The 12,936-nt window shown below is 35.4% G+C and overlaps 1 non-coding gene across 1 annotated transcript; it reads left to right on the top strand.

The window, feature by feature from the left end:
- The first annotated feature begins 1,894 nt into the window (after window positions 1-1,894).
- On the top strand, window positions 1,895-1,969 carry Trnas-cga (transfer RNA serine (anticodon CGA)). Its single transcript has one exon. It is a non-coding gene; the product is annotated as a tRNA-Ser (tRNA).
- Window positions 1,970-12,936: the final 10,967 nt, after the last annotated feature.

Below are 12,936 nucleotides of genomic sequence, written 5' to 3'. Positions count from 1 at the left end.
ATTACATTATTTTTGAAATCCATTTTTGTATGCTTTTTTCAAATGCTTTATCAAATAGATAATAATTAGCTGCTTTTCTACTCCTTTTGTTGTTTCTCAGAGACCCTGGCAGAAACCGGAAACATTATTTTTCACAGATTTATTTTGTTTAGTATCGAAAATTTCCTCACGAAAATGTGGTTACTATTTCAGAGTTCCGCCTAGAGATCTGTCAATCAATGTAGATACATTTATTTAATATACTATAACCTCTTAAATTATTTCTTTTACAATAATCACAAAGTTGAACAACCATGATTCTTGATTTTAGTCTTCTATCAATTATAAATAAAATGTATTATATCTGTAAAATACTTAGATTTAAAAATTTGACTGCAAGAATGGAATGCTTACCCTTTCTTATTCTTCATATGTTCTAAAACACATTTTTAGAGCGATTATTATAGCTATCTTTATGTGTTTTTTTATTGTAAAAACCACTATAATGTTTAATCCTTTGGCAAACTTTATATTTCTTTGTAGATGTATCAGTTTCTTGTTTTTCGTCATTACTCATCAAAAGTAATAGTTTCTAATGTTCTTCACTAGGAATTTGTTGCTGATGATTTTTATAATAACATTTAGAAATATTTTTTCCACACATACAAGGTATGTTTTTCATCTTAGACTTATACATGATATTCATTTACACATTGTCTACACATCATTCTCTAATCGTCTTTTTTTAAGTAAAATTATCAATTGGTTTTTCAGTATTACAATATTTTCACAGTTTGGATTTAAGAGCTTCAAATCACAGTAAAAAATTGAATATGTTTCTTAAAATTTCTAATTGTTGTGATGTATCTTTCATTATATTTATTGCCTTAGAGGATAATTCTGATCATTTATGCAGTCAATGCCAAATAAAAAAATTAGTTCTACCAGAATGAGATTTTCACTCTGCAGCGGAGTGTGCGCTGATATGAAACTTCCTGGCAGATTAAAACTGTGTGCCCGACCGAGACTCGAACTCGGGATCTTTGCCTTTCGCGGGCAAGTGCTCTACCAACTGAGCTACCGAAGCACGACTCACGTCTGGTACTCACAGCTTTACTTCTGCCAGTATCCATCTCCTACCTTCTAAACTTTACAGAAGCTCTTCTGCGAACCTTGCAGAACTAGCACTCCTGAAAGAAAGGATACTGCGGAGACATGGCTTAGCCACAGCCTGGGGGATGTTTCCAGAATGAGATTTTCACTCTGCAGCGGAGTGTGCGCTGATATGAAACTTCCTGGCAGATTAAAACTGTGTGCCCGACCGAGACACGAACTCGGGACCTTTGCCTTTTGTGGGCAAGTGCTCTACCAACTGAGCTACCGAAGCACAACTCACGTCCGGTACTCACAGCTTTCATATCAGCGCACACTCCGCTGCAGAGTGAAAATCTCATTCTGGAAACATCCCCCAGGCTGTGGCTAAGCCATGTCTCCGCAGTATCCTTTCTTTCAGGAGTGCTAGTTCTGCAAGGTTCGCAGAAGAGCTTCTGTAAAGTTTGGAAGGTAGGAGATGGATACTGGCAGAAGTAAAGCTGTTAGTACCGGACGTTAGTCGTGCTTCGGTAGCTCAGTTGGTAGAGCACTTGCCCGCGAAAGGCAAAGGTCCCGAGTTCGAGTCTCGATCGGGCACACAGTTTTAATCTGCCAGGAAGTTTCATATCAGTGCACACTCCGCTGCAGAGTGAAAATCTCATTCTGGAAACATCCCCCAGGCTGTGGCTAAGCCATGTCTCCACAGTATACTTTCTTTCAGGAGTGCTAGTTCTGCAAGGTTCGCAGAAGAGCTTCTGTAAAGTTTGGAAGGTAGGAGATGGATACTGGCAGAAGTAAAGCTGTGAGTACCAGACGTGAGTCGTGCTTCGGTAGCTCAGTTGGTAGAGCACTTGCCCGCGAAAGGCAAAGGTCCCGAGTTCGAGTCTCGGTCGGGCACACAGTTTTAATCTGCCAGGAAGTTTCTTAGTTCTACCAGCTTTAACTAATTTGTATATGAGTTCATTATATTCCTAAAAGGTATTGTTCCTGAAAACAATACATTATCCCATAATTTATCTGATGGCAATATATACTTCTGAAGGTAAACCTGGAAATTGTTTACTTATAGTTACATATGATTTATATTTCAGACCACACTTATTTAACCCTATATAGCAACAATCCTTAAAGTGTAAAAAGTTTTACCAGATTAGTCCTACAACAGTTATTGAATTTGGATATTCAGGGATTAATTCTAATGTCAGTAATGCAATTTTATCATATGATGACATGCTTGGAGACCATGGCTGTTACTTGAAAACAAATGTTGATGGAGTAAAGACAGCAACCAGCCACAAATTTAAGTTTCCTATTTCTATAAGTACCATTACCGGTTTTGATCATTACAATTAACTGCCAGATGGCTTTCATATTTTCATTAGAAATGTAGTGCAATTTTTATTGATTAGTTGTCATGAAATGTTGGTCTGGAGAACTAGTTTTCATAGTTCTGTTGATAAATTTATCATATATGTAATATCATCAACAAATAAAATAATATCACTATTTGGTCTTTGATCAACTACATCTATTTTGTAAATTTTGCAGTAAAAATTTTAACCAGTTAGTCATTAATTGTGCAATCATATCACTAGCTATGCACACTCAATTCTTATAAAAATATATAAAATTACATGCACAAATAAAAAGAACTCGAATTCCCACATAGTGCTTTGACTGATTCGTTTCTAATGGCAATGGTACAGCTAGTGTATATTTTGGTAAAGTCGTTTGTGTTGAAATTTGTTACCATACAGACTTTGAACACCATCGATTTCATCTTGAAATAATTCTAAATGTGAACCATTAAGTATGGATATATTATTGATTCATAAACACCTGAATGAACTAAATCTAGTTACTGAGAAACGCCATGAACTGAAATTTCCAATAGAGAGGTCTGATTTATTGGGGTATTTTTTTCTATCTCTAAGTACCATAACTCATCATCATTCACATGTATTTCTACTGAATCATTATTCTTATTTGGAAATAATGCATAACCTAACACATTTCCTTCTAGCCCCTTTGGACAACGATGACATACATTTTAATGTAATCATCTTTTCTTTGAAATTAAAATATCAGGGCGATTTTTTACATGGTAAAAAACAATGTAAGTATATTTTTGCCATAAATGAATTGCTTTGACTGTTTTTTCAAATACTTCTAAGTTGCTCCTATATAGAACGATTCATATTCCTTTTATTCCCCTAGCACATACTAATTCTATAACTACAAAACAACTCTTATACACAATATCTAGATTTATTTATAAATTTTGATGTTCCTTCACTGAACTTGTCTCTTGATTCAGATAGGTAAAAAAGTTACATTGCTATGCTTTAAACAACCCATTGGAACCGCTTTTTGAAAACAATTAAATTTTATATTTTTTAGTAATAATGTATACTTCTCTAATTCGAACTACTCTTCACACAAATCTAAGTTTTTTCCTTGTAAATGGAAGTTGAAAATACAATGTCTACTACCAACAAGAAATGCACTGCATGGGATCTATCTGATAATAATGTGAAAATAAAAAAACGATTGATTTGGATTCTGGTTAATTACAGAAACTTTAAATAATAATAATCTTGTTACAAATATTGTAAGTATTGTCTGTACTAATGGAGTTGAAAAATGCGATGAACATAAACCAGTTTAAAATCCAGTTTGTCACAGTACTATGATTATAGAAATGATGGATTTTATAGGCTGTGGAGGAGAAATATATTTTTAAAAAATGGTATATGGAAGTTTAAACAATGTTTTAAGATCTAGATTTTCTGCATTTAATTTATGAGGACATGGAGTCAAAGCAAATATTCCATATTTATTAATTGCCAAATAATTAAAGTGTAATTAACAAAAGTAAAAATTATATAACAAATATATAAATAGACTGTTAGTATTCTTTGGCAGAAATTTTGTAAGAACTTGTAAAGCAACAGTATTATTTATTGGATTTGTACATTACACAAAATTTTGTATAAACCCTTAATAGTTAATAAAGAAGAAAGGAAAGATGCTAATAAATGAGTTTAATATTAGAAAACAAGCAGAATATGAAGAAAATTTTGACGATTATAATGCAACAGAAAAAAGATAGATGCATTGGAAAAGTTTGTTTAACTTGGATTAATTCTAATTCTCGACTAAAATGTAAAATAAAAACATTTCCCAAATAACAAGACCAGGAGTAAATAAAAATTAGGTAACCATGTTATATATTTTTTCAATTATCCAGATCAAAGATAAAAAGAACGGATTTGTTCTAAATTATATAAAGAAAGCGAAGTAACATGACTGGAAGGAACATATTACAATTATATTATTCGATATTTTCAAAATGAACAAGACTTCGATCCATTAACAAGTTGTTTAGAGCTAACAACGAATAACAGCAAATATTTCAAAAATATTCTTTATATTCTTTCCCAATATGTAAAATGTGGTGAAAACTAACATATTCCTTACAAAATAGAAGTACTCTTTTAGGAATCTTGTACGTTATATCTAATAATAACTAGCTAAAACCAACAGGAATACAAATAAAAATTGGATCTCATATTTAAGAAGAAGGAGAAATATGAATTAAATTTCTTTTATCTGCTTTTGGTTTTAACATGCTATGTAGTAATTGTGTATAAATGTTCAAAGGGACAGAGGATTTAATTTCTGTAGAATAAATATTTATAAAATCTGGAGAGAATTACTTCTCTAAATCCAACAGTTCGTTTCATTTGTGTGTAGAAAAATTATATATAGTCATAGCAAACTTTATCCATATTCTACTGAAGAAGATAAACTGTTTAATGTAGTATATTTATAAATCGCTAAGAAATGAGAAAAAGAATTAGAAAATTAAAGTGTACAAGAACGAAAACTAGAATGTTTGGGTAACAGACAATACAAAAATATTTCGGAAAAGTAACAACTAAGAAAGAAACAGATCATGAAACAAAAACTATATTGAACGACATTGGATAGATTTTTAAGAATCTGCAGTTTGTAGACTGCATTCTTTTGTAATTAACGATAAAAACAAGTTTACAAATGTTTGTGTTTTAGGTGAAAATAATAATGAATGATATATATAAATATATTGTTCAAGCTCCACATACAAATAGGATTCTAAAAATATTATTATTCTTGAAAAAGGAGTATTTATTTGTATTCTATGTAGTACTATTCAAAAAGAATTACAAAAAATTACTATCCTAAAGAAGATAAATTTTTGGAAATGAAATCAAGTGGTCTTTCCACTTTTAATAGATAATGTCTTTCTAAAATAATTTACTTAGGAACACTAGCAATTTTCGAAGACAAAGCAGTTTATTGTATAAAAAAGAAGATAAAGAAAATGCCAAAAAATATAAACATGTGTCAAATATTAGGAAACAAAGATAAAAAACTGTAAGTGATTAGAACTTCTAAAATGAAGATTAGAGCTAGTTGTATACAATATTAAAATCAAAAATAATAAAGAGAGATAAATTTTTTATTTCGATAGTATGGAAGTTTGTTTCTGTTTCAGTTATTGGTTAAAAGAAGAAATTTGAATCAATAAATAGAGACTTATATTACAGGTTTGAAGTTAAATTAGATAAAATTAAAAGTACCCCAAATAACAAGAAAATGAAATATATAACAGCAGATATAAACACAAATTTGTTTTTATTTTCTTATATGTATTCAAAAAAATGAGTTTCTAAAAGTGTCTGAACTTACAGTCCACAAGCCATATTAGATAAAGCAAACTAAAGTTACAGGTGCAACATTTGGTCATTGAGTATTTTTAGATATAGAAGTTTTAAAAGACTCTTTACCTGATACACATTGGACAAAAATTAAATGTTAATTTTTTAATAAAGTCAATAATGGATCTATAGATATTACATATGATGGTATGAAAAAGTGTGGTTGCGGAAACGAACTTCATTCATTATATTAGAAAAAATTGACGTATTAAAATGATATTTTTCTTATCGTTTTGAATTTAAACGACCATCATTCATCAGAAAAAAATTGTTACATTTATTTTCGTTTCGAATTTGTTAAACTAATAAACAAACGAACATTAGGTGCTTTGCAAACAAGTGTAGACATTAAATTAATCTACCTATGTCTATGTTTGTCTTTATTATCTGTTCCTATTCTTACTTGTATCCTTGTTACTTTTTCTAGTTTATAATACACCAATAGCGCCATTTTTAAGGATTGTTGAAAACAATTTAACTGTTTTATAAGTAAGCCATTAATTTTTCCCACATTTCAGTTACTGGAACAGAATAAAAAGCAGCTTTCTCGAAATATTTGCTATTAGTTTCTGTTAATTCTAAACAATCTGTTAATGGATTCAATTCTTGTTCTTTTTGTAAATCGGGAATATTATAATTATAAGTTGTTCCTTCCAGTTTTGTTATTCCATTTTCTTTGCGTTATTTTGAAGGAAACGTTTCTTTTAGTCTTTTACATGAACAATTTAACAGTGTATTATATCGCTACCTGTTTTTTAATTACTCCTGGACTTGTTATTTGGGAAATAAAATTGTTGTACATTTTTCCTCTAGAATTATAATTAATCAAAGTTCAACAGTCTTTTCTAACAGAATTATCTTTGTTTACTATTACATTACAATCATGCTTGTATTCTCCTTGTTTTAGAAAACTAAAATCGTTGGTTACGTAATCTTAATTTTTTCTTTATTAAATTCCTATAAGATCTCGTCTAATGTCTAAATCCAATAAATAATAGTGTTCCTTTTCAAGTTCATCCAGAATTTCTGGTAATTCTCTTAAAAGTATATGTAATTTGTCATCACCTAATTCTCTCTTATGAGGAATAACTAGAGTATGTTTATTTTTTGTTTTATAATTTTTTATTTTGTTAATAATGTGTTTAGTACCTTTAATTGTTAATGTATTGTAAATTAATAGATATGTAATTTTTTCCTTAACTCTATATCCTGCTGAATGAAATTTGGAAAGTATAGATTTAAAAAACTGTTAAAATCTCTCATGCCAATTCTTTTACAATAAAGTTATTATTTTTCATTTCTCCTTCATAGTCTATAAAATCGGTTATTTTTATAATCTCAATGTTGCTACACAATGGTCCTATAGTTGGTTTAAGTTCTCTTTTTTCGATTTGTATAGACAATATCTCCAATATCTTTATTAATAATATTATTATTTAACTTTTCTGTCAGTAACCATAATCCCAATCTTTCATTTTTTTACTTTTACTTTATTTCCATAAAGTTCCCTTGCAGTATATTTATTGTTAGCAGTAGTCATTTTATTTCAGTTTCCATTTATAAAGAAAAAACCCATCGGATTTGTGTGAAAAGTAGTTAGAACTTGAGAAATAAGAATTATTATCAAAAGCCATAAAATTTAATTGTTTTCAAAAAGTATTTGAAAGTGGGTAGTTGAAAGCACAGTGATATGATTTCTTTATGTATCTCAAGAACTGTGACCACAAATCTGACTAAATCTGAAATACATCAAATGTGGGAGAGCTAGCTGTTTGACAAAACATTTTCCATCCTCTCCTGTGTACTCAATAACGACCCAAATACTGAAGAGGTTCAGTTAATTCAGAATGAAGTGTCATTTTACATAGGGTCAGAGGCCTGAAACTCAGAAATGAGTGGAAGGTGTTCGACAGGAAACGTTTTGCATTTTTTAATTTCACTATGTTTAGTGTAACCAGAAAGAAACACTATAGAAAGTAATAAGTGAGTACATAAATAATAAATTAATTCGTAGAAAGCTTGTTGACAGAATAGCCCATTAGTGCATTCAATCTTCCTACATACTGCTCTCTTCCTGTGTCGCCAGGATGCATTGACCCTGGGAAGCGACTTCAGCTACACCCAGGCATCCAAAAGACCAACTGTCAATCTCTGTTCAAGGTATGCTAGCGGCAATTCTCCAGCACCTAAGACTTGTGGGGTATTGAAAGCATGTTCATGATGTTCATCTGGGCCTTATGCATATCACTAGCCAATCTTACACTCACCTCGATTTATATCTCCCGCAATATTGTCAGTGGGGTGCAGGTTGCTGAAGTCTGGCTGATTGTATTGCCTGACCATGGAGCATATCTTTGTGCCACCACTGCCTGCCACCAAGAAGTGTGGTGCAGATGGGGACTGTGGAAACTAAAAACTATCCATCTTACTTCTCCCAACTGCTGGTAGCTCTTTGAGACCATGTGGGTAGTGAGGTATTGGGTGTATCACGCCAAACTGTGCGTTGCATACATTAAGGGGCAAACTTGATTTGTTTATGACCCCCTCCCCTTAACCTGTTCTGCTATGTGTTGAGCTTAGACCACCTGGGGATGACCTATCATTCTAAGAAATCCTCCCCCTTCACATCTCTCCCTCCTACTCATCTTCCCCTACTCTAGGAAACCCCCAACTACTCCCTCCCCCACTAACATTCCTCGTCAGTTCATACACACTTTTGATATAAAGTACATTGAGCAATTACGTATACTGATCAATTTATTAATCCTCCTACTCTTGGAAATCCCCAACCCTCCACTCAAACCACATACCAAGACCGTCCCCCATATGGAAATAGGCATGACAAGGAGTATGTGCTGGACAGGGTGGTTATAATTACAGGGAGGTTCTTAATTACATTGTATAGGTTATACTATTCATTTATAAAGTTCAGTTTTCATGGGTTGAGTCCCTCTATTTGACAGAGAAATCTCTTCTCCAACTACTAAATGTGCCAGTTATGTAATTCCACTGCTGTAATTGGAGGTGTTGTCTTCCTGGGAAATTTTCATGAGTGTGCTCAGCTTGACATGCAGGGATAGACTGAGCTAGTGCACAATACCATCCAACCCACCCTCGATGCCACCTTCCCACGTGGCCCAGAAAATTTGGTAGGAAAAAAGACTCACTGTGCTGAAGAGGAATCTCAAGACATGAAATTCAAATCAGTGTCAACAATGTATTGATTCATATTCTTTATTTAATCGGTTTGTGGGAGACGGAGCTCATCCACTTTGATAGAGATAACGTCCGTAACCCCCATCCCTGCTTTCCATGACGTAATAACTGTAAGCACTAAGGAATGCAATGAAGTGCGGTATAGCAGAAACAATTTGTGGCCTCTCGCAGGGCTCCACCACGACGGTCAAACCCACCCATTGTCCTAATTACAGATCACAATAATAAACATTACTGACAACGGACTGGCTATCGACCTCTTGTGATTTTGCAGCCTGAGACATAGCATGTAGTGGCGACATTCCTGCATGTCTGTGTGAAGGAAACCCTCAAAATACGCAGACGGAGGTTTTCACTTCTCCTCAGAATACTGTGGTCCATTGGGCTAATGCTGGGGACAAAGGGAGAGCTCACGCAATTTAGATATCAAAAATAGAGGGAAATAGTCTTTTGCCCCACAGTATCAAACTAATTGTTTAATCTGCAGGAATCAATATAACGCTCAAACGCTCACCACCCCCTTCAATGATCCTTCTTCATGATAAAAACATAGGTTTAGTATTTGAGTATGAATAACAAACATTATAAAAACCAAGTAATTACATTTCTGCCACAAACAGATCGTAGCGCAAAATATATGGTTCAAATGGCTCCGAGCACTATGGAACTCAACTGCTGTTGTCATCAGTCCCCTAGAACTTAGAACAACTTAAACCTAACTAACCTAAGGACATCACACACATCCATGCCCGAGGAAGGATTCGAACCTACGACCGTAGCAGCCGCACGGTTCCGGCCTGCGCGCCTAGAACAGCGAGACAACTGTGACCGGCGCAAAATATATCTGTGGTCCTGTATATACCACGTTTGAGAACAAAAGCAGCCTCCTCTACCGCAACATTTCCACGTAACATATGAAGTGAATGTATCCAACCGATCACACACACTTGCGATCGCAAAGAGCACTCCATCTGCCGACTGCCAGCAGCCACAGACGCGCCACCTGCCGTCGCAAAGGACATTGCATTGCCTTGTGGGAGCTGGTGAGGAGAAACATGTGTATCAGCTATGTCAGCAGCAGCACGCCCATGCACCAGCTTCCACAGGCCCACTGTAGCGAATGATCAGAGGTCTAGACACTCACCAAGTAGTCAACCAATCAGTTTATCAGTTTAGATAGGGGGTTGGGGGGAGGGGGCGGGGAATAATCGTCCACTTCAAACACCCATCATATTTGTCGCTGCTCATCCAGCACATTGCTCACATCTCTAGCCCTTGCTGTTGTGGGCAACAGCAGACAGGTTGGCGCATTCTTTGTTTCTAACCACGTGTCACAAGCTGAAATAATCCATGACGTCAGGCTTCCCATTCCTCGTGACTACTCATGCCACAAGTCATGGTGAAATACAAGTCAAGTATCAAAGGCTTCGACATGTATACAGTAGTTCCAGAGTGACACACATCCACCAGTTTAAAAAAAAATTCAAAAAGGGTATTTTTGTAGCCATATACCTGCAATTTCTCTCGCAGAATGTAGGTGCTTCTCTTTTCTAGGAGCTCTTTTCGAATGCAGGTGAAATATGGACATACACACGTTGTGGAAATCCTGTAAACACTATGGCATAAGCTATGTAAAGTAATACACAGTATAAACATGTTAATTACAATTCTCTGTGCTGTTATCATGAGAGGATGTTTATGTGACGAGACATCTGTTTACTTTAAGATAGTTCGAAAGTGAGAAGGCATGTTGTGACAGAGGTGCTCTTTCTACTATTCCATGAGCCAAAAGTGAGTTTAATACAGTCCATGATGAGGGAAGTGACAGATATTAAGCAGATAATAAAACGTTTTTCTACCTGATGAGAGCATACTTCTTATGTTTTTGTTGTTATGGTCTGAGACTGGTTTGATGCAGCTCTCCATGCTACTCTAACCTGTGCAAGTTCTTCATCTCCCAGTACCTACTGCAGCCTACATCTTCCTGTATTTGCTTAGTGTATTCATCTCTTGGTCTCCCTCTACGATTTTCACCCTCCACGCTACCCTTCAGTACTAAATTGGTACCGAGCGAGGTGGCGCAGTGGTAAAGCACTGGACTCGCATTCGGGAGGACGACGGTTCAATCCCGCGTCTGGCCATCCTGATGTATGTTTTCCGTGATTTCCCTAAATGACTGCAGGCAAATGCCGGGATGGTTCCTCTGAAAGGGCACGGCCGACTTCCTTCTCCATCCATCCGTACACCGATGAGACCGATGACCACACTGTCGGGTCTCCTTCCCCAAACAACCAACCAACTAAATTGGTGATCTCTTGATGCCTCAGAACATGTCCTACCAACCGATCCCTTCTTCTGGTCAAGTTGTGCCACAAACTTCTCCCCAGATCTATTCAATACCTCGTCATTGGTTATGTAATCTACCCATCTAATCTTCAGCATTCTTCTGTACCACAACATTTCCAAAGCTTCTATTCTCTTCTTGTAAACTATTTACCGTCCATGTTTCACTTCCATACATGGCTACACCCCAACAAATACTTTCAGAAACAACTTCCTCACACTTATATCTATACTCGATGTTAACAAATTTCTCTTCTTCAGAAACGCTTTCCTTGCCATTGCCAGTCTACATTTTATATCCTCTCTATTTCGACCATCATCAGTTATTTTGCTCCCCAAATAGTAAAATTTGTTTACTACTTTAAGTGTCTCATTTCCTAATCTAATTCCCTCAGAATCATCCGACTTAATTCGACTATATTCGATTATCCTCGTTTTACTTTTAATGATCTTCATCTTATACCCTCCTTTCAAGACACGATCCATTCCGTTCAACTGCTCTTCCAAGTCCTTTGCTGTCTCTGACAGAATTACAATGTCATCGGCGAACCTCAAAGTTTTTATTTCTTCTCCATGGATTTTAATACCTACTCCGAACTTTTATTTTGTTTCCTTTACTGCTTGCTCAATATACAGTTTGAATAGCAACGGGAAGAGGCTACAACCCTGTCTAACTCCCTTCCCAACCATTGCTTCCCTTTCATGTCCCGCGACTCTTATAACTGCGATCTGCTTCCTCTACAAATTGTAAATAGCCTTTCGCTCCCTGGATTTTACCCCTGCCACCTTCAGATTTTGAAAGAGAGTATTCCAGTCAACAATGTCAAAAGTTTTCTGTAAGTCTACAAATGCTAAAAACGTAGGTTTGCCTTTCCTTAATTTGTTTGGGCTGCGAGGTAAAAAAAGTACGCTTATATTCATTCAGTGGTCGACGGAATTTGGTATCACGATCTGTAATTAGGACACTGGGCGATTTCTGACCTTCATTTCACCGTCCTGACGGTAGACACATACGCTGGAGACTCCAGTCCGTTTCTACTATACCACATTTCATTCCATTCCTCGATGCTTGCAGTTATTATAAAATGGAAAGCGGGGCTGTAGGTGGACACATGAGCTCTAACCAAGTGGGGGAGCCCTATCTCTCACAAACTCCTCAAACAAATAATATGCATCAATATGCTATTGACACTGATTTGAATTTAATACCGTGAGATCGTTCCTCTTCAGCAGAGAGTGAGTCTTTTCCCCACCAATAACTTTTTTTTGATTGGGAGGGAGGGGTGAGAGTTTGGGCATGGGAAGTCCTCTGGTGATGGCAATAAGCACCAGAGGACTTCCCATGCCCAAACTCTCGCCCCTCCCTCCCAATAAAAAAAAAATAATAATAATTGGTGGGGAAAACACTCACTCTCTGCTGAAGAGGAACGATCTCACGGCAGCAGTTTAATTATGTAATTAGGACACGTGATTGCTGGATGTGATCTTTTCGTGCCAAGTAAAGAGACTCAACCCATGAAAATTGAATTTTATAAGTAAATGA

The sequence above is a fragment of the Schistocerca gregaria genome, chromosome 4 (genome assembly GCF_023897955.1).
Source record: "Schistocerca gregaria isolate iqSchGreg1 chromosome 4, iqSchGreg1.2, whole genome shotgun sequence".
Taxonomy (NCBI): domain Eukaryota; kingdom Metazoa; phylum Arthropoda; class Insecta; order Orthoptera; family Acrididae; genus Schistocerca; species Schistocerca gregaria.
Note: the sequence above shows the minus strand (reverse complement) of the source record. Positions and strands in the feature narration are given on the sequence as shown.